Below are 25652 nucleotides of genomic sequence, written 5' to 3' on the forward strand. Positions count from 1 at the left end.
CAAATTTGCTACAATAGTTCACATTTCAAAAACTCAAAAATCTCATTCCTACCAAAATGCAATAACTCCAACTCTCACAACAGAAATCACATGCACATAATAAAATCCAAAACCTAGACCATCTAATGAACACAAGCAGTTATCCTCTTCAAAATCAAAAGGAAACGCAACGTCTATTTAGAGCAATAAACAAGCTCCTTCAATGCCAATAGTTTCCACTAGCTAATCAACAAAACTCAAATTCTTCCTCTCCCTTTGTACTCGCAACCGAGCATCTCAACAGAAACATAACTTTAGAGATTTGAGGGGAAAAGAGAGCCATGAGATTAGCAAAAGTCAAAAACTCAACCTTAAAGTCAAAATCACCGTTTAAAATCAAAAAGTTGCAAGTCCTCCCCTATAAAACCAACCACATGAAAAAAACTATACATGCAACAAAGCATGAGCTGATGGCTTTCAGTCATAAGATAGCATATGAAAGCCTTTTCAATATTGAACCAAACTGATATAGTATCATGCATACCCTTTATATATCCTAACCATAAAATGACACGACAAAGTCTAAAGGCACTTGAAAAAGTATTATCAACTACCAGCCATATAGAGAAAGGGAGGTTGGGATATGTACCATGTCACCTAAAATGCCTCAAATCTTCATATGCCTATCTTATACATACCTCAAAATAAAAATGATATTTGTAAGAACAAGCCTTGAAGTATTATACCTGAATGCTGAGACTTTAAAAAGGAAGCCTCCATCAGAAATCCGCTATTGTAAGAACAAGCCTTGGAGTATACATACCTCAAAAAACATCATTTTTTTGTCAAAATACCATGACAACAAAAAAGTGAAAGGAAACAAAATGAAAGCGACTGCAGACATTCTCTTAGCATCATAGCTCAAAACCATCAACAATTAAAAAATAAAACAGAAACCGCTATTGATAGAGGATGTATAAATTCACATCATACTCAAATTTGTAAGTAACAGATTGAATCCAAAATATTTTGAATGATATATATACATACATATATATACATAAACACACACACACACACACACACAAACACACACACATGTAAGTATCAGATTGAAAAATTATTGATAAATATGATCTAGTTTCTAACTTGCACAAATGATTTATTGAAAATCATCATAGACATATGTAAGCTTAGAATTTGAACATAATCAATAGTGGCAAACATCAAATACATAAGTGTCCATGTAGTGCTTGATGTGCAAGAACTTGATCAATATCATTATAGATAGACATGCTAATACATGAGGTTCATGTAGGCTGCTAAATCGTAAATATTGATCAAAAGCATGTTGTACATCTATGACATGCATGAGTCTAAATGTAGGTTGCATATCACAATATTTTTTATTATCATCATTACTTGATGTCTCAGATAGTATGAATGCATGAAAGAATCATGCTGAATAAGGAAAACAAGTATATTGGTAATTATTGAAATTTCCAAAATCAAGTGAGTGCTCAGAAAATGACCAACAATCTACGAAGATTGTCATACCAGTACACGAGGTCTAAATGTAGGTTGCTATCCTTTGAAATTGGCCAAACATAATAGCAACGACTCATGACAATAGTTAAGAAATCCATACTCGCTGCTTTCATTAGAGGAACCTGCAACAATGAGCCATGAATATTAGATAAGAGATTCAAGTTCATAGCCTAATTTCCACACACATGTTACTCACGCAGTTTAATATATAGTTAATTAGTGCATCATCATTGATTGATATTAAAAATAAAATGGAAAAGACAAGTAAGCATCGACATATATGCATGTGTTAAACTTTTACCAGTACAAAGCATGCAACAAAGTCACATCTTAAGTTATCAAGTCAAAGTCAAAGATATCATACACATATGAACTACTGGAAATCTAAATTTATGAGCATCCATCTTGCTTAAATAGATCACACAAATTAGGCATATTGTTTGTCTCAAAATTAGCCATAACTACAAAAAGAAGTCAAAAGTATAGATGTATATACTAGTTAGTATCCGAAAATGCTACAAAAATAAAACTAGTGTCATGCTACCAAAAGTAACATAGCTTTTAAGTAACATAGTTTTTCCATAAACTTGTCAAACAAATCCTTTTGCCCAAAGTCAATCTTTACAATAAATTACCTCCCGTCAAGTTCACTTTTAATAAGTGTGTCATTAACCTCTCAAGCATTTCAATAGGATAGCTTTCTTGGTGGGTATAGACTGCTTTGGACAACTTTTCAGTCCAGTGCATGTTAACATTCTTGATAGAGGATGTAATTTCTTTTACCTGATCTTCCACTACCCTTTCCCCTATTAGTCCCTCCCTTGCCAATCTTTTCACTTTGCAAATTCATTGTAAGCTTGGCTTTTTCTGGGAAGAGAGATTTCCTTATTTTGAGTTGGCGGATCATCTTCATCTAGATTATGAATGTAAGGTGAGTGTTGATTGAGTAGAGGACTGTCATCATCATCTCCAAATATTAATAGGAGCACTACCACCAAAATGTGTGTTAAAATTCTTACTATAGTCTCCTTTAGCTTGATCGTCACCGATAATAATTGCAAGGTCCTCATAGTGAACTAGTGGCTTGTTGATGTATTCTTTAAGCTTGGAGCTACTCAAATTATTATCCTGCATAATACAATATGTTATCAAACTATAATATAGAAAAAGATGACAATGTAATAAAATGAAAGGAAGACAGTAACAAAGTATAGAAATACCTCACTCCATCTATCAAAATAGTCTTTATCCATGATGATCGTACTTGTTGATTGATCTCATCCAACCCCACTCACATTGCGACAGAATTGCATATCAAGAAATTTATTCAAAGACTTTTCATATGGTTGATAACATGCTCAGTAGTAAAAACATCATCAAAGTGTTCATTCATATGAGTGGCTGTCATATTGAAAGCAGTCCTCTTGAAATTTTTGTCAGCTTCATGGCTAGACTTTGCCATTTTTGCAAGAAATGGAATCAATATATCATCATGTTTACTTAGCTAGAATTTGTGAGCCACTTTTACCTTTAGTAGTAGGATCATTTTTCCCTTTAAAGCAACCTTCTTCCTTTTTCTTTTTGGATTTATAGAAGGATTTTCACCACAGGCAGCAGTGGCCATTCTCTTACTACCCCCTTGGTTCAAAAGTGGTTCCCCCTTTAATGTTTGGAGTGATATGAATCCCACTAGAGAATGTAATATGACATTGTTGTTGCATGGAGGCAAGACAACTAAGCATATGAGTAAATGGCATTAGTGGATGTGTCGTAGGAAAGTAACCACCATCATAATTGGGCATACTGTGGGAGGCATTTAAAGTATTACCAAATAGTAGTGACTAGTAGGGCATAAAACCCCATGTTAAAACCATCACTGACTAGAACAATTGGAGTTCTAGAAGATGGGGATGGTGTGGTTGTATTGCTCTTGTCAATCCCTTCAAAATTAAGATTTTCAACCATTTCTACAGAAAATTAGAGACAAATATATGATATAAAACATGGAAATGAAGCATTTATATGAAATAAACAAAACATATGGTAATTCAAATAATACTTAAAATTTAATAATCAAACATATCCTAAAATTATAGCATTACATAAAGTAGTTGCGATATATGGATATAAATAGTTTTACAACCAAAACTGCATTAACTCTAAGAATTAATAACAAAAAAAAATACTTGACCCAAAACATCACTAAAAAGACTCCCTAAGTTCACATGTCAATTTTAGTAATATTTTCACCACGGTAGCGTTCACAATAATCAACCCACATCTCCCATGCTATTTGATCTCTACGATCCTTCCGTTTGGTTCTTAATTGTATTTGTTCTCTTTGGGTATAAGTTAGAGAGAAGTCAACAATATTGTCATTATCTTCATTTGCCATTTCATTAACCTCCTCTTCAATTTGTACGGGTTCGTTGAGTATGTCATCGTTTGGATCAATAGTGGCAATATAATTGTAAAGAACTGTGCATGCCAAGACAAAATCAACTTGTATCTCAAATGGGTAACTAGGCTTAGCAAAAAGAATCTTGAAATGATTTTTTAATATTTCCAAAAGTGGATTCAATCTTAGATATTAAAGATGAATGTCTAAGATTAAACAACTCCCTTCTATTATTAGAAGTTTTCCAATTTGTTCTTTCAAATGATATCGAACGCCACGATAAGAGGAGATGAAACATGGCATGGTTGTGTAACCCGCATCACACAAGTAGTATTTGCATACAATTATGATGATGAAAATATATACATTAAACCATGATTATTTTGAAAAGTGATTCAAGTATTCATACTCAATTTAAATAATGCTAAAAAGTTGATGAAGTTACAAAGACTCTAAAACCATGAGGTTGTGCTCTAGATAATGCATCTTGTAGGATTCTATAGTCGTTTGCATAACCTTCCCACCTTGCTAAAAATGTATGTGTATAATTTATTAGGGGTACAAGCTGTCGGAATATTTTGTGTGACTCCTTTGCGACCACGAAAACGTGCAACAAGTCTAGCGGGAAGCATGACATCAATATGAGTATCATCTATCATACCAATGCAATCATAGATAGTAAACCATCAAATAAATAAATGAAATTGTTTTAAATATAAAGTTAAATGAATGTATACTAATTCATAAACTATAAATGATATACCTTGAAATAAGGGTAGTATCGATGGCTGTTGTTATGGTGTTTTCAGTCGTCATATTATGTCCCCTCGCTAACAATAGGAAAATATCCTTCGTCGCTCACCATTCAGTCAACTCGAAACTTGGGACAACTAGAGTCTCGACCTAGCCAACTTGCCAACTTGACATCTCGCTAGGTTGACTAGAATCTTGTCTGTCATCTCATTAAAAGATGACTCACTGTAAGTCCACTCAATTAGTTAATTAGTCAGCATCTCACTGGGTCGACTCGAAAGGCGATACTTCTCGACACCCCTTGATACAAGTCAAAAGGTGACTTCGACCTCGAACCCCCTACTGATAGCACATCGACATCACATTAAATGCATGTGAGACACCATTATTTCTCCATCCCCAGCAATATTTATGACACATAAGACCACGTCGGCTTTGTACGCCACCTATCCCATTTAGTTAATGGTGAAGTGACAACGCTTATTTCGTAATCACTCCATGGCCGACACCTGTAAAGTCGATGCTAACTCAACCGCCATCTCAGACTCAGGCAAGAAAGACTAAAATGCGCCTCCTGCATGGCTATAAGAGGGAAAACTATTTCCAATACGAAGGTAAGCAATTTCTCAGAATTTTTCTCCACTCCACTACACTTGAGAACTCGCACAGTTCACCACTTTCTCAATCAAGTACCTTGCTAACTTGATTGTCGGAGGAACAACGGGGAAAATAGACTCTGCCCTCTTGTAAGTTGCTATTTGTGCAGGGATGAACAACTCAACTCAAAACTAGATATTCAGAAAAGTTAGCAGCCCCTAATTAACTCGGTTCATATGAGTTTACCTGTGTGATTTTGACCATCAACAGTTGTTAAGGATCTCCTTCGGTACATCATTTGGTGCTTGTCTCATATACCGTCCATGTATGTGATAAATTGCTTCAAGCATTTTGTTAAAATATCTACCTACGGTCTCTCCCGATCTAATAAAATAAGACCTTATGATGCAATTTTTTTATGACACAAAATATTCAACGTCATGGCGAGTTGTTCTTCTACCGTAACATGCTTTGAATCTTTTAAAAGTTCATTCGATCTCATGATCCTTGCAAGAGTTTTAAAAGCTCCACTCCACATTCTAACATAAGTTTGACAACTATCTTTATATCCATGCTGTATGTAGTGCATGTGACCAAACCTCCTTTTTTAAATTAATTTTTCAATAGTTGGACCACTTCGTATTCTTCTACGTCTAGCTTACACCCTACGCATGAATGTAACTAAGATCACTATGATAGATAGCGCAGCCCCAGAGACAATATTCACTATCCTTACTTCGTCAACACAATCACCATCCATCTACAATACCCATATTAAATATATTAAGATTTTGAAAGAAAATTAAAGTACTTTTAATGCAACACATATTTATAATATACTAGATGATCTTTAGATTAAAATGTAGCATTAATAAATAAGTTTTTGCTATAAAAGCGAAATAGTAACTAAAAAATCTTATATAAATAAATTCAAATTCTAAACGAGATAAGAACCGACAAATTTTGTTATAAGCATATCAACAATTGTATTAGAGAGTTATTGAGATTTTCAAGAAGACGCCTATAAGGATGTTTGGTAATTTCTTGTCTTTGTGATAAAAAAACTATTCATGCTATCAAAAGTTCAATTTGTTTTGGCTAGAATATACAAGAACTCTATCTTCACTTCTTGCTAGTTTAGATTAGAAAAAAGATATAATTTAAAGCTAACAGCTAGGTTAATGACAAATATAAAATACTTATAGACACACTTTTCCCTATTTGACAGTAGAAAACAAACAAGCATTTATGACAAAAGATATAATCCAAGTCAACATAATGTCGACTACTTTAATTAATCATATATTTAATTTGAATCATTAACTTTTTGCATATTTATAAGATAATACACAACCAGATGCACACGTTGCATGTTAAGGACATAAATTTTTTGTTAAACATATGAAAAATGTTTTATAAGAATCTTCTTATATTTATAATTGTATCTCTACATAATCATTAAAAGAGAATTCCTACACATTATGGAACATTCAAATAAAATAATACTTAATCTAGCTTCAGCTTGTCCTGATATTGACAACTCAATTTACCCAGTAAAAAACCTACATAAAAGTCCTAATGAAAGTACATACATTAATGCTAATATTTGAAATTTAAGATTAAACTGTATCAAAAAGCCAAAACCATACTAAATTGACATTCATTAGTAAAATTTATATCAACACAACTATCATTTCCACATCAATTGCAAGTCATAGATCTACTATCTTTCTATCATTTTCCTCATCTGACCTTCTCATGATACATTTTTGATTGGAAGTTTAGTCTAATTTGGTAAGATATATATAATTCAAAACTTTGGTTAAAACTTATGTCTATTCTTTGCGAGGGAACTTAAAATAGTGTAGGTATTGTAATACAATTACTCAAGCAACAGTTTAAAATCTCAAGAACTAGTCACTATTAGCAACAATTTACAAAAGAATATTCATACATACTTGAGAAAGTAATATTGCTACTTTCTAATACATTAAAAGCAATAATTTTTACATTAATTGTAGAATAATTGAAAACTAGTAAACAAAATATTGCTTGTTCCCTCTGTTGGTCCACTCTGGGAATTTAAAATTCATACATACTTGAGAAAACTAGTAAACCCTAGAGTCGAGTTTCTCTCTCTGGAATTGTGTTTCTCTCTCTAACATTTTCCCTTTTGTTTCTTGAAGGTTGGAGCGAGAGTCGGGGTGTTTCTTCAGCATGAAGTAACCTCGAGCATGCAGTGGTCGATGGGAAATGGGACGAGATCGAGAAGTATCTCTCGGGGTTCACTAGGATTTATGATAATGAATACTCGATGATGGTTTATTATTATTTTTTTTTGGAGATTAGGAAGCAAAAGTATCTCGAAGCCCTCCACAAGTTTGTGCGTTATGAATTATTGCCCAAATTTTGATATTTTTGTAGGTTTTTTAAGGTTGAAATTGATTGATGTTTTCTTGATCTTTGGGGCGCGACCTTACCAAGGCTGCGGATCTCCTTGTTGGTTGGTTACTTGAAAATGTTCTCGAACTTTAGTCAAGATTTGTACAGCGAGATGACGGAGTTGATTACTTTGAAGGATTTTAGCTATTACTGTTGAATTCTCAGAATTAGGGGTTATACATTATAAAGGTAGACCTTATTCCTTGGTAGTTATTGGTTTCTTTATTTTTTTTTTTTTGAGGAAAAACCACTGGTTTTCTAGCTACGTATATGTTCAGACAGAGAGGGCTCGCTTAATAACCATACTCAAGAACTTATTTTATCAGAACCCAATTTTTAAAGATAAGTTGCAGTTTTATAGTCTGAACAAATCGAGATGGCGAATTCTGATCAATCAGATCTTTCTGTGTGATGGAAGTCATATTTTGAGCCATTTACTTCCCCTATGGGGCTATTTAGTTTGTTTCCCATTTTATTGGGAATGGGAAACATCATTCACTGTAAGAAACCCAAGTTTTGGGTTTTTCGAAGTTTTCAAAAAAATAGATTGTTGGTGTTTGGTTCACATATAAAACATGGTGGAAAACCAATTTACACACTTATTCTTTCTTTGGTTGGTATTTAAAAAATGAAAAAAATTTGTTGATTATACATTTCCAATTTTTCTTGTGTTTGGTTGATATTAATATTTATAGGAAAAAATGTATGTGGTCATCATGGTAAGTTTTCCTCTCACTAAAAATAAATACGATATCTACTTGTGTAGGAAATGAGTAATGTGACTTAACACACAAAACCTTTAATCAATTCTTCAATGTGCCAAATGTAGATTTAATCTTAGACTTTAAAGAAGAATGTCGTAGATTGAACAACTCCTTTCTATTCTTAGATGTTTTACCGGTATGTTCTTTCAAATGATAATGAACACCTCGATATGGAGAGATGAAACCTGGCATGGTAGGGTATCCAGCATAACACAGTACTATTTGCCTACACTTTTTTAAAGAAAATTTGTAAATAAGTCAAGTTTTCATATTAAAATTAAATTTTTTAAGTTAAAATTTTAAATAATTACCATCATAGACTCTCAATCTATGTGGTTGTAGTCTAAATAATGAAACTTGGAAAATCCTATAATCATTTGCAGGCCTCTCCCAACCTGCTAAAACATACGTGAGCAACTTGTTTGGGGTACAACCTGCATGCACTGTTTGGAAAGAAAATCGATTTCTTCATTGATGAGTTCATTACAACTTTAAACGTTACAATGAAAATAAAAAACGATAGTCTTTTTATAAGACTTTCAATAAAGATTACAACTTTCCTTTTAAACAAACGCAACGAACGTTTATCCTCCGTTGCTTGCGTGGGATCTTGGCCTGTGATGGGGATATTGATATCCGTGGACTATCAAAAGATCAGATCAGATCCGGAGCTTCGTTGATTCGCGAAGGAATCAAGAATCTGAAGCAATTATCTTGGCAACAGCGAGATAATCACTCTTCTCAAGATCACCGCAACGGGGCAATCTCAAGGGAAGGAAGCGGGAACTGTAGATCTGGTGAGCTCTTCTTCTTTATGCTGACGAACTCGATCCGATCTCCTCCTCTTTTCTGGAATTTGTGCTCCTTCAGTCTTCAATCCAGCAGGGATTCGCTAATGCTCGAGAATTCCAGATCTGAAAAACATAAAGGCCCTGGGCTGTATTTATAGGCTTTGGGACCTCTGTTTTTGGATAAGAATGATCAATTCACTTTTATCTCCAGTTGTAACCACTTTATCACATTTTTAGATAGATTCAGATCAGTTGGAACAATTCCAGGTGGTTAACGTCGAAAAACAACTTAAAACTGCCAAAAATCGGTTTTCCGGGCTACGGATACCCGTGGGTGTCTCGGCCTCGCCAAAACATCTCTGGGTGTCTCGGCCTGGCGAAGACACCAGTGGATGTCTCAGTTTTGTCTCGGCCTGGCCGAGATACCAATGGGTATCTCGAGTATTTTGTCTCTAACTTCTTTCTATAAACTCTAAATAATATGATTCAAGATGCGTTGGAAAACTGACGAAGATTTCTACAATCTTTATCTTTTGAGCTTTTTCATATTCGAATCTAAACATGGCCAAAATCTCTATTCTTCTCTGAGACACCAACACTGTCTCAGAATTCTAAGGCAGTTTGTACTATCTTTGGTATTTTAGCTTTATCTCTCTCATATGATCTCGAAATGAGTTGATCCAAGATGTGTTAGTTTGGCCGAGACACCTCTGGGTGTCTCGGCCTGGCCGAGATACCAATGGGTATCTCGAGTATTTTGTCTCTAACTTCTTTCTATAAACTCTAAATAATATGATTCAAGATGCGTTGGAAAACTGACGAAGATTTCTACAATCTTTATCTTTTGAGCTTTTTCATATTCGAATCTAAACATGGCCAAAATCTCTATTCTTCTCTGAGACACCAACACTGTCTCAGAATTCTAAGGCAGTTTGTACTATCTTTGGTATTTTAGCTTTATCTCTCTCATATGATCTCGAAATGAGTTGATCCAAGATGTGTTAGAAATCTAACAAGGGGCTCTACAAGTTTCATCTTTTGAGTTTCTTCAGATTCAAAGCGAATCATAGTTAAAATAGCTCTACAAGGTCCAAGATTTATATGGGTGTCTCGGCCAAGCGTTGGCCGAGGCACCTCTTGGTGTCTCAGCAAAACTTTGGCTGAGACACGTATGGGTGTCTCGGCTAAACTTTGGCCAAGACACCTATGGGTTTCTCGCTGAGGCCTGGAACACTGTTCTGCGTGTTTTGTCCATTTTTGCCGTATCTTCATTATCCAAACTCAGAATCACACGATTCAAAATGCATCCGAAAGCCGACGAGGAGATCTACGATCTTCCATGATTGAATCATATGTGGAGTAAATAGGACACGAGGGGCGCTTTGTCTTTCGTAAGCGACGTATAGCTCCCGATCCATTCGTGTTTCCGTTATTCTGAAGTTCCGTTGCTTTGCATGGTTCGTTGACTCACTTCAAGCGCTTGTCGACATCATTTAAGCTACTGTGACCCGGATAGTGATGTTCATCGTCTTCTCTCTGTCTCAAGCCGCGTGCGGGAATTCATGGACAGTTTTTAATACCTACATGCATATTTTGCGTAACACCTTCACGGTCTCAAAATCGTGCAACAAGATTAATTGGTAGCATTGCGTCAACATGAGTCTAATCTATCATACCTATGCAATCCTATAATATGTGTATCAAATTACTATGTTAACATTTATTTTCATTGAATTTACATATATATACGCTTAAAGTGCAGATAAACCTTGAAATAATGATAGTATAGAAGGTTGTTAAGGATCATTGGAGGCTAGTCTCATGTAGCGTCCACGCAGGTAAGTAATTTCTTCAAATACCTTGTTGAAATATCTAGTGACTGTATCTCCTGATCTAATAAAATGAGACCTCACAATGCGGTTCTTAGATTTATGAACCAAAATGTTCAATATCATGATAAACTACTCTTGTATTGTTACATTTCTTGAGTCTTTTAATAGCATATTTTTCCTCATTATACTTGCTAGTTTCACAAAAGCACCACTCCGTATTAATTCTAATATAGTTTACACAACTATCACTAAAACCGTTAAAGATATGCTCTCTATGTTCAATTCTAGTTTTCTCTTGTTTTATTTTTTTCTTACTTGGACCACTGCAAATTGATTTACATTTAACTTGCATTCTCCACATGAATGTAAATATCATAACAAAAACAGATAGTGCAACCCCTTGATAAATGTTAACAAGGCATTCTTCATCCATAAATTTCCCATCACCATCAATCTACCATACAAACATCAAATTGAAATAATTAATATGACTAATCTAATAACAGAAGCTAATATTTTTTGTCAACATCATCATGTATGGAAATATGAGAAATAGTTAAGTCTACCTAGATGGTTCGTAAACAGATTCTAAATGAAACCTAAATGAAATTAAATTCTGTCTAGTTTGAGGAAACATAGACGGAATTATTTTCCTCTAGGTTGTTCCGTCTAATTTGTAGCATTCTAGACGGAAATTTCCATCTAGAATACCAAACTAGATGAAAATATTAATTTTTTTTAAATTAAAACTCAACCTAGATGGAAATTTCCGTCTAGGTTAGCAACCTAAACGAAAAGTTCCGTCTAGGTTGTCTTTAATTTAAAAAATAAACAAAAACCCTAATCTTATCACTTTCCCCCGGTCTCCTCATTTTTTTTCCTTCATCCTCCCCAACCACCCCTTGTAGGCATTAAAAAATGCCAAGCTTCAAAATATGAAGAGGATTGTCAAGGAAACGAACCTCGTCCCAATTCGAGACGAGGCTCATTGTTTAGTGAAGATCCGCTTCAGAAACGAGGGTCGCCACGTAGCGAAGCCCAACACCAAAAGACAAAGTTTACTGCGTCGCGATGTCCGACATCAAAGTTCATCATTGAATAAAACTACTCTTGAAGATAAAACTCGCCATTGATACGAAGTTCAAAGCTCGTCATTGGATACGAGGTTCGGAACTCATTACCAGATGTAAAGCTCATTAGTGAAAGTGAGGCTCGTCAAAAGGAAATTTACAAGATTTGCTACGTAGTTGGACTCAACTATCAAAGATGAAGTTCGTTAGAGAATAAGAAGCTCGTCAGATAACGTCAGTGAAGACAGAGTTCGCTATACTGTAAAGTTAGTCTTAGAAAACGAACCTCATTGCATATCAAGGCTCGTTCAATCAGATGAACTTCACCATGTAGCGAGGCTCGTTGCCCACATGAGATCTGGATATAATGACTCTGAAGACTTAGTTAGCCACGTAGGCTAATCTTCAGGAGCACGTTACGATGTGTGCTAATTTAGAGGAGGCAATTACGCCCTTCTACCCGTGATTATAGCACGTCAGTTACGTGTTTAAACCCTAAATAGCCATGGATGGCTACAGAAGAAAGGGTTCGGACTTTTAGACTTTTGACAATCATCAGAAATCAAAGCTTCGGCGTAGAGATCTGGAATTCGAACCTCGATTCTAGCAGTCTAACAAATATCAGAAGCTCCAGCAATCTTGTTCTGATCGTCAATGGGAGGCAATCTCGACTCAAGCATCGGGGGAAGTATCCTTTCACCATCAAGAACCCACATTAAAGATGGAGGAGTTGAATTAATCTTCTCTTCATCTGTAATAGAGAGAGAGAGTGAGTGATTGTAAGGGTTCCGTACCAAGTGATCGAACCCAGTTTTCTTAAAACAAGAGAATCAGTCCCAGTTAATTTTTCAACCCTACAAACGATGGCGACCACAGTGAGAGCAGCCATTCTTTCTGATGAGATGGTGGTGATGCAATCAAACAAGATTGTAGTGGGAACCGAGGTTGAGACACTGGTCATCGAGTTTGACCAGACTAAGTACGAGGAGTATATCTCCTCTGGAGCATCTAGTCCCACGAAGGCACGTAAGTATCGCCGAGTCTCGTATGAGACTACAACCCAAGTAGCTTCTGATGATTCAACTCGAGTTAACCTCGAGGAGAAGTTCATGCCTCTCAAAGAGGAGGCTCCAATAACTAGCCGTCAGGCTAAGAAATAGGTTGTCAAGCAACCTAGCCAAACTTCAACTTCTACTACCCAAATTATGGCTTTTGATAATGAACCTCGCCCAGCTTCGGCTGAGGTAAAAGTTCCTGTTGGTCTACTGTCAAGACACGCTCGACAACGTCAGCACCAGAACCAAGCTCGCCATAAGGCTCGAGCTTTGGTCTCACTAGACTGTTTTCACTATCGAACGAGAGCTGACTAGCCCAAGGATAACAAGTCTGACGAGGGTCAGGTAATTCAGGAACGTCAAAAAGATGAACCTCATCCTCGTACCCGAGTAGACTCAGAACACAAACCTCATCCACATAAAGAGGTTCAGCAAGTTCAACAAGCGGTTCATACGGAGGTTCATCATGAAAACAAACCTCAAATTAAAAACCTACCGAGAAGACGAACTCTCCAAACTCATCCTATCAACAAACCTCGTCACATCAATGGCCGAGTTTGTCAAGATACCTAAGGTCATCAACCACTATCATTCAGAGGGTCTCGCTCGGGTAAAGCCAAGATGACAGAGTCAGTTTAGGGTTATCCTACTGGTGACCTTCGGTATTATCTTATGTGCAAGCACAGCATGAGTCAGATGCAATCTCATTGCTGCTGTGAGAAGCTTATCTCTACAATGCTTGCCCAATACTTATGTGGGGAGTCAGCACACAAGTCTTTAGTTTTTGAACGATTAACTGAGTCGTCGATGATTTTGTCATCAAGAAGAAGACGCTTTCATCCAAAAAAGCAAGCATCCAAGAATCGTCACATTGAAGTGACAATCAATATGGTCAGCAAGGGGAAGAGCAAAATCTTGGCTGATTCTTCTGAATCTTCTGATCCTGAATACTCTTCAGGATTAGGTGAAATGCTTGTGGAAGGTCAATGAGCGTTTCAACACACTCGTACTCGTAATGGTGTAGTGATCCCATTTGATTACCGATGATTAGCGGGTATCATAGATGAGGCTGAAGAAGAGCCTAAAAACTCAGATATTGCCGCTTCTTAGCCTTCCAACACAGATCAAAGTGAACATGCAAGTGCTCACATGACCGAAAGTGAGGAAGACATGGCAAGGAAGATGGAAGAGCAACAATTAACCATTCTCCAACAATAGGAATCTATCAGATGCTTAGAAGCAGTGATGGAAAAACTCCTTAGGGAGAAGGAAAAGAAGAAGAAGAAGGTTCATCCCCAAGCCTCAGGATCAAGGTGCAGGCAACCTTCACTTGTCAATGAAGAAAATAGCCGTCAAAACCCAGATGGTGATGATGAAGATGATAAGGAGGAAAATGTTGTGAAGATTCATTCTGAATCATCTTAAGCTGAATCCAATCCTCGTACAAAAGTACAAGACCAAAAGTTAGATTATTTCCAGAAGTAACTTGACGCATTAAAGCTCCAAGAAAACTTCAAAGAACTGGGGGTGGCTAGGCCATATCCAAGTGAATGGGATACGATTCTGTATCCCTCGAAGTTCAAACCACTCAATCTAGTACAATTTGATGGCAAGGGTTCCCCTACCTAACATATTTATTATTTCCAGGCGTAGACCAGACATATAGTGGGTAATGATCCTATTATGACTAGACTGTTTATCAGCATCCTAAAGGGGGTGGCTTTTGAGTGGTTCCGCAGACTCGAGCCTAGGTCAATCAAAAGTTGGAGAGATTTGGAGAAACTTTTCCTAGCTCGATTCTTTGACAATGACACTGAGGTGTCTATGGCCACACTATTTGCCGAGAAGCAAAAGAAGACGGAGTCTGTCAGTGACTTTGTCAAGAGATTTAGAAATTAATCGTTACACTCGCATGATCAAGTTTCTGAAGCTACTCTTGTGGAGATGTGCCGCAATAATCTTTCTATTAATATTTTGTCTAAGATGGGTGCTGTTGAAGCTTGTACATGGAAAGATTTGGTTTGGCAGGAAAAGCAGATAGAAAACATGCTCAAGAGGATAGAGGCTAAAGAACCTCAGGAACCCCAGCCTAAAAAGGGAGGGGGTAAAGGCAATTATAATTCCCAGAAACAATCAAAAGGGAAGGATACTCTAGCTGCTGAGAAAGCACCATCCTCGAAATATTCTGCAAAACAAAAAGAAAATTCTCTGGCAATCATTTTCAGAAGAAGTATGATTTCAAAGATGAACATGTGGTTTCCATCCTCACATCTTTGACCAAAATGAAGAAGATCAAATTGCCAGAGGTGAAGCGGACCGAAGAAGTGTCAAGGACCGACGATCCTAACTTTTGCATGTATTACAGGATGGTGCATCATCTAACAAAGGCTTGTTACATATTAAAAGATAAGATCCAGGTTTTGTTAGATGCAGGTATGATAACTTTTCAAGCTGAGCAAAAGAAGGTATCTGTAAATATAATCTCGCTACAGTTCAAAGACTTTGCTGAGGTGCAAGTTAAAGATGGCGTAAAACCAATTCCCTAAGTAGAGAAGAGGGTTGTAAACCTTGACCCTCATCAGAAGAAAGAGAAGAGAATGGTCCCCTACACTACCTCTGAAGGTGAAGTAATGTGGGTTCATCCTGACTTACTAGCGGACGAGCAGTGGACATCGGCAAAATCAAAGAAAGTCAAACAGAGATCTTGCAACGCTGTTTCAGCCATCCCAGTGAGAGAGTTGAAACTATGTCACTTATCAGTTCTAAAAATGAGCAGCCAACATTCACCGTACAACCTACACTCAAGAACACACGGAGGAAAGGAGTATTTGAAGAAATACTCAGAAACAACAATTGTACCACCCAAACCAGGGAAGAAATAACAGAGCAAACACAAGCGAAGGAGTTTTGTTATAAGAAAGTACTCAGAAAGGATGCACCAGAGAGCTTGAAAGATCCTTTTTGGTTTGATGTGCTAGCTCAATTAGCCAATATTCCAGCAAGGATTACCTTGTTTAAACTTTTGCGTTTATCTCGATCAACAAGGGAAGCCCTTCGCGAAGCATTGGTAGATAACGAGGCTTTTCTCACCCACTTTCCACCAAACCCAGCCAGAGCAATGCTGGAAGAAGCTTGTCCTCAATGTTGTCAAGTTTTTCAAGGAAGAATGCCGTGCATCACCTTTTCTTAAGAAGATATGCATGTGAGAAACCCAAAACACGATAGATTGTTGTACTTCATAGGGTATATTGGCTCTATTCGGGTAGACAGAATTCAGGTTGACCCCGGTTCTGCCTTGAGCATCATACCATTGAGGCTCATTCATCACCTTGGAGTTCCTCTGCATCGTTTATCAATAACAAGAATCACCATCTGTGGCTTTAATGGTTCCAACACCCGTTCCCTTGGCAAAATCAGACTCAAATGCCAGATAGGTGACTTGAGGATAGATGTCACTTGCTACGTTATTGATATAGAGACGTCTTACAATTTGCTATTGGGTCAACTATGGATCCATAACAATCTAAATGTTCCATCAACTCTACATCAATGCATAAAATATGTAGATGAGAGTGGTGAAGTAAAAACAATGGTCACAAAAAAGCAACCATTCAAGGGGGTTAGAGAATTATTTCACAGATTCTATCCATTACTTTGATGGTGAGCCATTTAAAGTACCATTGATTGAAGAACCAGATAGCAGTAATGAAGCCAATACCGAGTCTGAGCACGAACATGGTCTTATTTTTAATGACATAGAATCCGTCATAATCGGTCTTGAAAATCTGGATGTAAATGATCCTGTTCATAAGGATAGTGAAGTTATTTTCAATAATAATGATGAGTTAGCTTACTTATCATGTGTTGAATTGAAGCCTGACATGCCAGGTACAAGCACCAGCAGATTGGCAGATCCTCTACCCTGATTATATGCTGAATCAAATTTATACATACCGATTCAATCATCTTTTATAACAAATCGATAACAAATTGAATCTTCACAAGCAGTCTTCATAGTGCTGGCTAAAGTTAATGGCCAAAAAGACATCATTTTTGGGAAGCGTGACGGCCCATCACAAACTCTTTTGGAAGAATTCGAGAAGGAGGAAAAAGATCCGTAATTCTCATATTTTACACCAACAACCCGAAAGCTCATGAAAAAAATGGGATATGACTTCATCCGTAAGGAAGTCTTAAATTTCGATAGAGGGATCCGGACACCGATCCGATCTGCTTATGTTCCAAAAGGAAAGTCGGAGGATTACTATCAAAAAACTCGTAGTGGGTTAGGTTATGAATCCCCGCCGTGCACGCTGTGTTTTGGAACCAATGGAGAGCCCGATGATGATTCTTGCAGCTCATCTGCTGAATCCATTTGCTGAGAGTCTCACATCAGTATGGGAGCTGTGTTCAAGGCGCTTATGGCCAACATGACCTCAGTATCTCTAATTGGAAAATCAAGAAGATGATCAATTACCTCTGCTTGATTTTTCGTCTAAGCTGACAGCTTGGTATACAGTGGGATCACCGCTTTAAACAACGTGAACCTCCTACTAATGACAAAGTAATCCAAGTGAATATGGGAGATGAGATTAACCCAAAATCCATATTCATAAGCGATAGCTTGTCGCCCAAAGAAAAAGAAGACCTCATTACTCTAGTACGAGAGTATATTGATGTCTTTGCTTGGAACTACGAGGACATGCCTGGTCTCGATCCTCAAGTGGCTATGCATTGTTTAAATATTAAACCAGACATCAAGCCTGTTAAACAACAGCAAAGGTGATTTCGGCCCCAAATTATGGAGGCAATTGAAGCCGAAGTAAAGAAGCTCATTGAGTCGGGATTTATTCGCGAGGAGCAACATCCTGACTGGGTGGCCAACATTGTCCATGTTCTAAAAAAGAACAGGAAGATTAGAGTGTGTATTGACTTCCAAGACTTAAATTTAGCTTGTCCTAAAGACGATTTTCCTTTACCCATCACAGACGTCATTATTGACAATACGTGGGGGTTTGAAAGGATGTCTTTTATGGATGGATTCTCAGGGTATAACCAAATCAAGTTGTATCCTGATGACAAAAAGCACATATCTTTTCGAACAACTTCAGGGATATACTGTTATACAATAATGCCCTTTGGATTGAAGAATGCTGGTGCTACATACCAATGTGCCATGACCTCCATTTTCTAAAAACATCTATGGAAGACGGTAGAATGTTATGCGGATGACTTGGTCATTAAAAGTTGTGACAAGGGAAACTATTTACACGATTTGAAAACAATGTTCGACCTTATGTGGGCACACCAATTGAAGATGAACCCGACCAAGTCATTTTTAGGAATGGCTAGCGATAAATTCCTCGGGTTCGTGGGCACAGCTAACGGAATCCGTCTTGACCCAGACAAAGTCAAAGCCATCCGTGAGCTGCCACCTCCTAGAAATCTCAAGGAGCTTCGGGGTTTACAAGGATGATTGGCATACATTCGCAGGTTCATTTCTAACAAGTCAGGTAAATACCAACCATTCTTAAGACTAATGAAGAAAGGAGTATCCTTTATGTGGGATGAAGCTTGTCAAAAAGCAGTCGAAGAGATTAAGCGATATCTCTCCAATCCACCTGTGATGGTCGCACCAAAGTCAGGTAAACCTTTTTTAATATATCCGGGCTACAGATCATGCCTTGGTAGGACTCTTAGCAGAAGATGATGAAAATAGCCATGAACAAGCCATCTACTATCTCAGCAAGACCTTATCGGGTGCTAAACCTCGTTATCCTCTTATTGAGAAAGAATGTTTATCATTGGTCTTCTCAGTCCAGAAGATGCAATATTATTTGGTTGGGCAAATCATACATTTCATTTTCCAGATCAAATCTTATTCAGGTATTCATGACACAGCCCAGCGCTTTGAACTGGCGACTCGCTAGATGGGCATTGTTGCTCTCCCAATATGATATTTACTTTAAACCTCAAAAGGTGGTGAAATGTTAAGCTATTTGTGATCTTATGGCCAACCATCCATAAAGGGGAAGGTAGAATTGTATCAGGACAAGCCAGATGAGGCGTATGAATTCAATGTTGTTTCTGAAGAGTAAGTATGGCAACTATACTTCGATGGTGCAGCAAGAGCAAGCCCTGCTGGTCAAGTTATTACCGGAGTGGGGGTAGTCTTTATCTCTCCACAAAATCATGTGCTGCCACGAGCCATTTCTTTAACAGAGCCGTGCTCTAATAATGTAGCCGAATACAATGCTTTGCTGGTCAGACATAATATAGCTAAACAGCTGGGGGTGAAGCACCTAGAAGCGTATGGTGATTCGCAACTTATTGTTTACCAGATGAAGGGAGAATATGAAGTTAGGAATGAGGACCTCATTCCTTATCATACCGCAACAATCGCATTGGCCGATTCCTTTGAGGGCTTTTACATTGACTATGTACCCCGTCTCAAGAATACTTATGCCGACGCGTTAGCGTCACTTGCGTCCACGTTGGCTCTATCTGAAAGATCTACCCAGCAAATCACGGTAACAACCAGACAATTATTCAAATTGAAGTATACATTGCAGATCAACGCAATTGAAGATGAGCCTGCAACACTCGAGCCTAAAGATTAGCGATTTCCAATTATTGATTATGTCTTATACGGCTTATTACCTGAAGACATCAAGGAAAGAGAATCTATTCGTAGACGAGCACCTAGATTCTACTATGATTCCCAATCCCAGACTTTGTATCGAAAGTCGTACGATGGACTACTGCTTCGCTATTTGTCAAATAGAGAAGCAAAAGAGGCTCTTAAGGAAGCTCATGATGGCATCTGTGGAGCTCATCAGCCCGATCCTAAATTATGGGACCGATTATGCAGATTGGATTATTACTGGCCTAACATGGTATAAGACGCCATCACTTATGCCAAACGATACCATGCCTGCCAGAAACATGCTAATTACATGTATCAACCACCCGAGCATCTTCATCCGTCGGTCACTTCATGGCCTTTTGAAAAATAGGGTATGGACATCGTTGGCCTAATAACCACACCCTCTTCCAAGGAACATCGCTTTATTTTAGTGATAACTGATTACTTCTCTAAATGGGCATATGCAATCCCGTTGAGAGAAGTTAAGATGAATGATGTTGTTAAATTCTTAAAATACCACAACGTATACAGATATGGCATTCTAAGGCGTATCATCCATGACAACGGGCCGCAGTTCGTTAGCCATGTCTTTACTCGATTCTCTAATAAATTCAGGATCAAGAATTTAGTTCAACAGCTTATAACCCTGCTGCTAACGGGACCACATCAGAATTCTCACTAAGGTAGTTTTGACGAATAAAAGAGACTGGAATGAGAAGCTGGGTCAAAGCTTGTGGGCTTATCGCACAATGGTTCGTACGCCGACAGGAGCGACACAATATTCGTTGGTATATAGATATGAAGCCGTATTACCATTGGAAATCCAAATTTCATCTTTACGGATAGCACTTGCAACTGACATGACAACGGAAGAAAGTCATCGCCGACGTCTTGAAGAACTAGAAGGGCTAGATGAAAAGCGACTACTGGCTCAATAACACATCAAACTTTATCAAGCTCGGATTTCCAGAGCATTTGATAAAAAGGTTAGATACCATACATTCAAGGAGGGTAACTTGGTTTTTGTCATCCGACGCCCAATAATTTTGAACTCTAAAAAGAAAGAAAAGTTCGAGCCAAAATGAGAGGGACCATTTATGGTAGAAATTGCCTACTCAAATGGAGTCTATCGTCTTGTTCAAAATATATCTTTCCAATAGTAACCTTGTTCAAAACATATCTTTCCAATTGTAACCTACTATGTGATGTGTTACTATATTTAATCTTCCTAACATCATCATTATCCCAAATGACATGTGTTTTTTAACATTGGCCTACCAAGTGATGTGTCTTTATTTCTATCATTGTCATTATACTTTTAAGTCACTGAACGACATGATCTTCCTAACGTCGTCATTTACCCCAAATGACGTTCGTTTTCCAAACTTTGGCCTACCAAGTGATGTGCCTTTGTTTCCATCATTGTCGTTATACTTTTAAGTCACTGAACGATATAATCTTCCTAATATCGTCATTTATCCCAAATGACGTTCGTTTTCCAAACTTTGGCCTACCAAGTGATGTGTCTTTGTTTCCATCATTGTCGTTATACTTTTTAGTCACTGAACGACATGATCTTCCTAACGTCATCATTTACCCCAAATGACGTTTGTTTTCCAAACTTTGGCCTACCAAGTTATGTGCCTTTGTTTCTATCATTGTTGTTATACTTTTAAGTCACTCAATGATATGATCTTCCTAACGTCGTCATTTACCCCAAATGACGTTTGTTTTCTAAACTTTGGCCTACGAAGTGATGTGCCTTTGTTTCCATCATTGTCGTTATACTATTAAGTCACCGAACGACATGATCTTCCTAACATCGTCATTTACCCCAAATGATGTTTGTTTTCCAAACTTTGGCTTACCAAGTGATGTGTCTTTATTTCTATTATTATCGTTATACTGTTAAGTCACTGAACAACATGATTTTTCTAACGTCGTCATTACCCTAAATGATGTTTGTTTTCTAATATTGGCCCACTAAGTAATGAGCCTTTGTTTACTTTTTCATTGTTATTCTATGTCATTGAATGGCTTGATCATCCCAACGTTATCATTTTCACAAATAACGGACGTTTTCTCAACGAGTTTGCTATGTGTTGAACTTCGTTCTTAACACTTAGTTATAATTTGAACCTCGTTATCATACATTTGATCTGAAGCCTAAAAGAAGCTAAGGATAAAAGAGAAATCATAGCACTTAAGTCTAAGAGAAACTCTTTGACAACTCATCATACTGAGAAGAAAAGTATAGCTAGTCCAACTCAAACGATAGTTGGTAAAGATAACTCAAGTCTGTTAATAGCTAAGGGTTTGCTAAAAATCCTAAGTTCAAATTCTTCAATTGCACAAAAAGAAAGAGAATAATATATGGATAAAACTATAAGTTTTATTCACATAATGATTGAAAGTACAGAAAGTTGAAGTACATAGATCAAACTTAGAAGATTCGAACTACACTACAAGGTTCAGTTACAAGTTCTTTTAACAACCCTCAAACTACACTACGAGGTTTAGTTACAAGTTCTTTTAACGACCTTCGAACTACACTACGAGGTTTAGTTACAAGTTCTTTCAACGACCTTTGAAGTTACACTACGAGCTTCGTCCGCAACAATGTCGTTGTCCTTGTTGTTAAAGTTCCATATTTTATTCCTGGGCATAAAGTCTTCCCCATGCCTAACTTTTAACTTTGGTGCTTGTAGCACACACCTACCTACTTGGGTAAGATGAGTACTAATAGAAACATCATAAGCTGTGAGCATAGGATCAGCACTTCTCGTATCTCTGCAGAATATGAAAGCAACTCTATCATTGTTGCTGACTCTTTCGAAAAGAAGCACTTCACTGAGTCTGCGAAGCTGCCATATAGACCGAAGCACAGAAAAGGGACAGCATGCTTGGGGGTGCATGTCATGTTAAAATAGTAAGTATGTTTAAACTTAGGATATCTCTTCGTGGTAACATTCAAAAGTCTAACAAGTTATCGAGATATATCCTGATTTCGGCTCTGAAAGAATAAGAAATCCTCCAATGACTGAACTTCGTCAAACTTACAAGCAACAAGAATAACCATTAGATCAAGAACGTTACCTGAAGCAGTGGCGTCGTTAGTTTTGCCTACATCACCAGCGACGATCATCAAAGACAAAGAAGCTTGGAACTTCGCAGGAGATAAAGATGGGAACTTTAAAATGTTGAGACCCCTCTAAGTTATTTTGAAAAGAAGGAAGATGGATCTTTTCGAAAAGGCAATTGCCTATTTATAGGCGAAGAAGCCAACCAAGTGGTTGGGATCCACTTTACGAATATCTAAGCACCGAACCACCAAAGGGTGCTAGGAACGAAGCAACATAATTAATTGTGTTCGTACTTAACGCTAAAGAAGATGTGGCTCGAAGTGACACATTAAATTAATACCGATGAAACAAAGCAACGGATCCACATGGATCAACAGTTTGGGAACTATAGAAGGTTGCCACCTCAACTAACGAGATTTACTCTCGCTTCTAAGTCAAAAGTGACGAGAGTCACTATCTCAATTGAGTTCAAATTTCAAGACTCAGTTGGAACTCGTTTGAACCTCGAAGGTCACTGTTACAACTAAGATTAAGTTGGAATCAGTCGAACCTCGTTTCCAAGGTGCAAAATAAAGAAGGTCACTGTTTCTACTAAGATGTAGTTGGAATCAGTTAAACCTCGTTTCCAGGGTGCAAAATAACGAAGGTCACCGTTTCAACTAATATTTAGTTGGAATCAGTCGAACCTCATTTCCAGGATGCAAAACAATGAAGGTCACTATTTTAACTAAGATATAGTTGGAATCAGTCGAACCTCGTTTCCAAGGTACAAAATAATGAAAGTCACTGTTCCAGCCAAGATTTAGTTGGAGTCACTCAAACCTCACCTTTAATTTCAAAACAAATGAAGGTCATTAACTCAATCAAGTGTTGGATGAGATACTTTGAACCTCATCTTAAAATTCTAAGACTTGGTTTTCAATGGTTGTTTTGAAATTCTAAAGACAGAGACTCATTAAGACAAGTCTTATGTATTCTATTAACAAAGGACCAAATTTCACGAAGGAGAATGTCGATAGATAAGAGCATAACTGTATTAATAAAATATCATTACAAATACTCAACAGTTTGGCGGATTTCCTCGGCGAGTTAGCTTATGGATTCTTAGTGTGCCACTTCAACTCTGCCATAGCTTGTTTGCGCAAATCATCATTAGAGGGCACTTTCACATTACTTACGATGTTGCTTAGCCTCTCCAAATCATCTGACTCAGCCTGAAATAATGTTTGATGTTCTGTTTGTTTAGCTTCCAAAGTTTGCCGTCTTTCGGTTGCGCCCTTCAGCTCATTCTCCGCTTCAGCTAGCTTAGCCTGGATAACAATAAGTGCAGCTCAATAAGATTCAACTAAGCGTTGTCAGCTGCGTTCAGTATCAGCGACCTTTTTGTTCTAACTGGACAATTTTTTGCTGACATCCCCAAGCTCTTTGATCTTCTGCTTCTTCTCAAGTACTTGATGTTCAAGCTCAAACAGAGAATCATCCCTCTACCTCAGAAGCTGCATCGCATGTTCTTCAGCTATAGGGATGAGGGGCTGATTGTGACGACCTTGCCATTTTTTGAAAAGGCTTTCAACCTTTACCAAATTTACGCAGTAGGGTAGCGTGGCTATATCGCTAGTCAAGCTCTGCATTACATTCAAGATAGGCTCCAGCACCGCTTTGATCCTAGCAAAATCACTATCGCGATCCAATACTTGAGTAGGGGATTTTCTCAGAATGGTGAGAAAATTATCTCGGACCATTGATACCCGAAATTTTTTGACAAGTCAAAAGAAGAAGAGGGTGCAGCATTGGAAGGCATCACTTCCGAATGGCTAGCAGAGATAGCCGTTAATTCTGACGAAGTGAACATGGTAGTTGCCGTAATGGTTGTAGTGGCAACGATGCTAGCAGGAGTAGTGACAAACATGGTTGATGCTGGAGTTAAGATTTTCGTTGAGGCGATAGAGCTGTCGGGCACAATGCTTGTAGTCATTTCAGCCTCGGCTCCAGAAGTTATGTCCAAAGCAACACTGGTTCCAATGGTTGTTCCAAGAGCAACAATTGTATCCACAGTTGTTCTGGTGCCAATAGTTGTACTCGGAGTAACCTCAGCGTCAATAATGGGAGACATGACAGCATCCTCAGCAGTCGTTCTTGGTTCATGGCATGATCTCACATAGAGTTAAGACAGTGGAGTGTCATCCTCAGACTCTGACTCTGTGCCTACTCTAATTGATTCAATGGGAGGAGAGATCACCATTGAAGCTTCTTGTCTTGGCTTTTTCACGACACATTTAACTCTTCGTATAAATCCTGGCTTCTTGGACTTCTCCCCGAGTTGTCTTGAAGCTTCATCTCCTTCAGCTCATTCTATAGAAGGAGTATTAGAGTTCAAACATAAACAGAGTGACAATTTAAAGCTTACGATAAGCTAAGTTTAGCATACCAGTGGGTTCCATGGCAAGGTTAGATTCCTCATGTATAGCTTTAGCAGATTGTCGAGGGGAAAGTCTACTCTGAGAAGCTTTATGCTAAAAGTGCTCAAATGGCTCATCAACATGAGTAGGATCCCCAAAGTTGCCAAAAACAGCTTCAGCTCAAAGAGCCACATCCTCCCCAGCAGCAGCGGGTATGTTACTCGTGTATTCATCAATGTATGGAGATTTCAAGAGTGTACTTTCATCCAAAGCCGCATCTACCTCTTCCTGGGTC

This window comes from Asparagus officinalis, chromosome 3, assembly GCF_001876935.1.
Source record: "Asparagus officinalis chromosome 3, Aspof.V1, whole genome shotgun sequence".
Lineage (NCBI taxonomy): Eukaryota > Viridiplantae > Streptophyta > Magnoliopsida > Asparagales > Asparagaceae > Asparagus > Asparagus officinalis.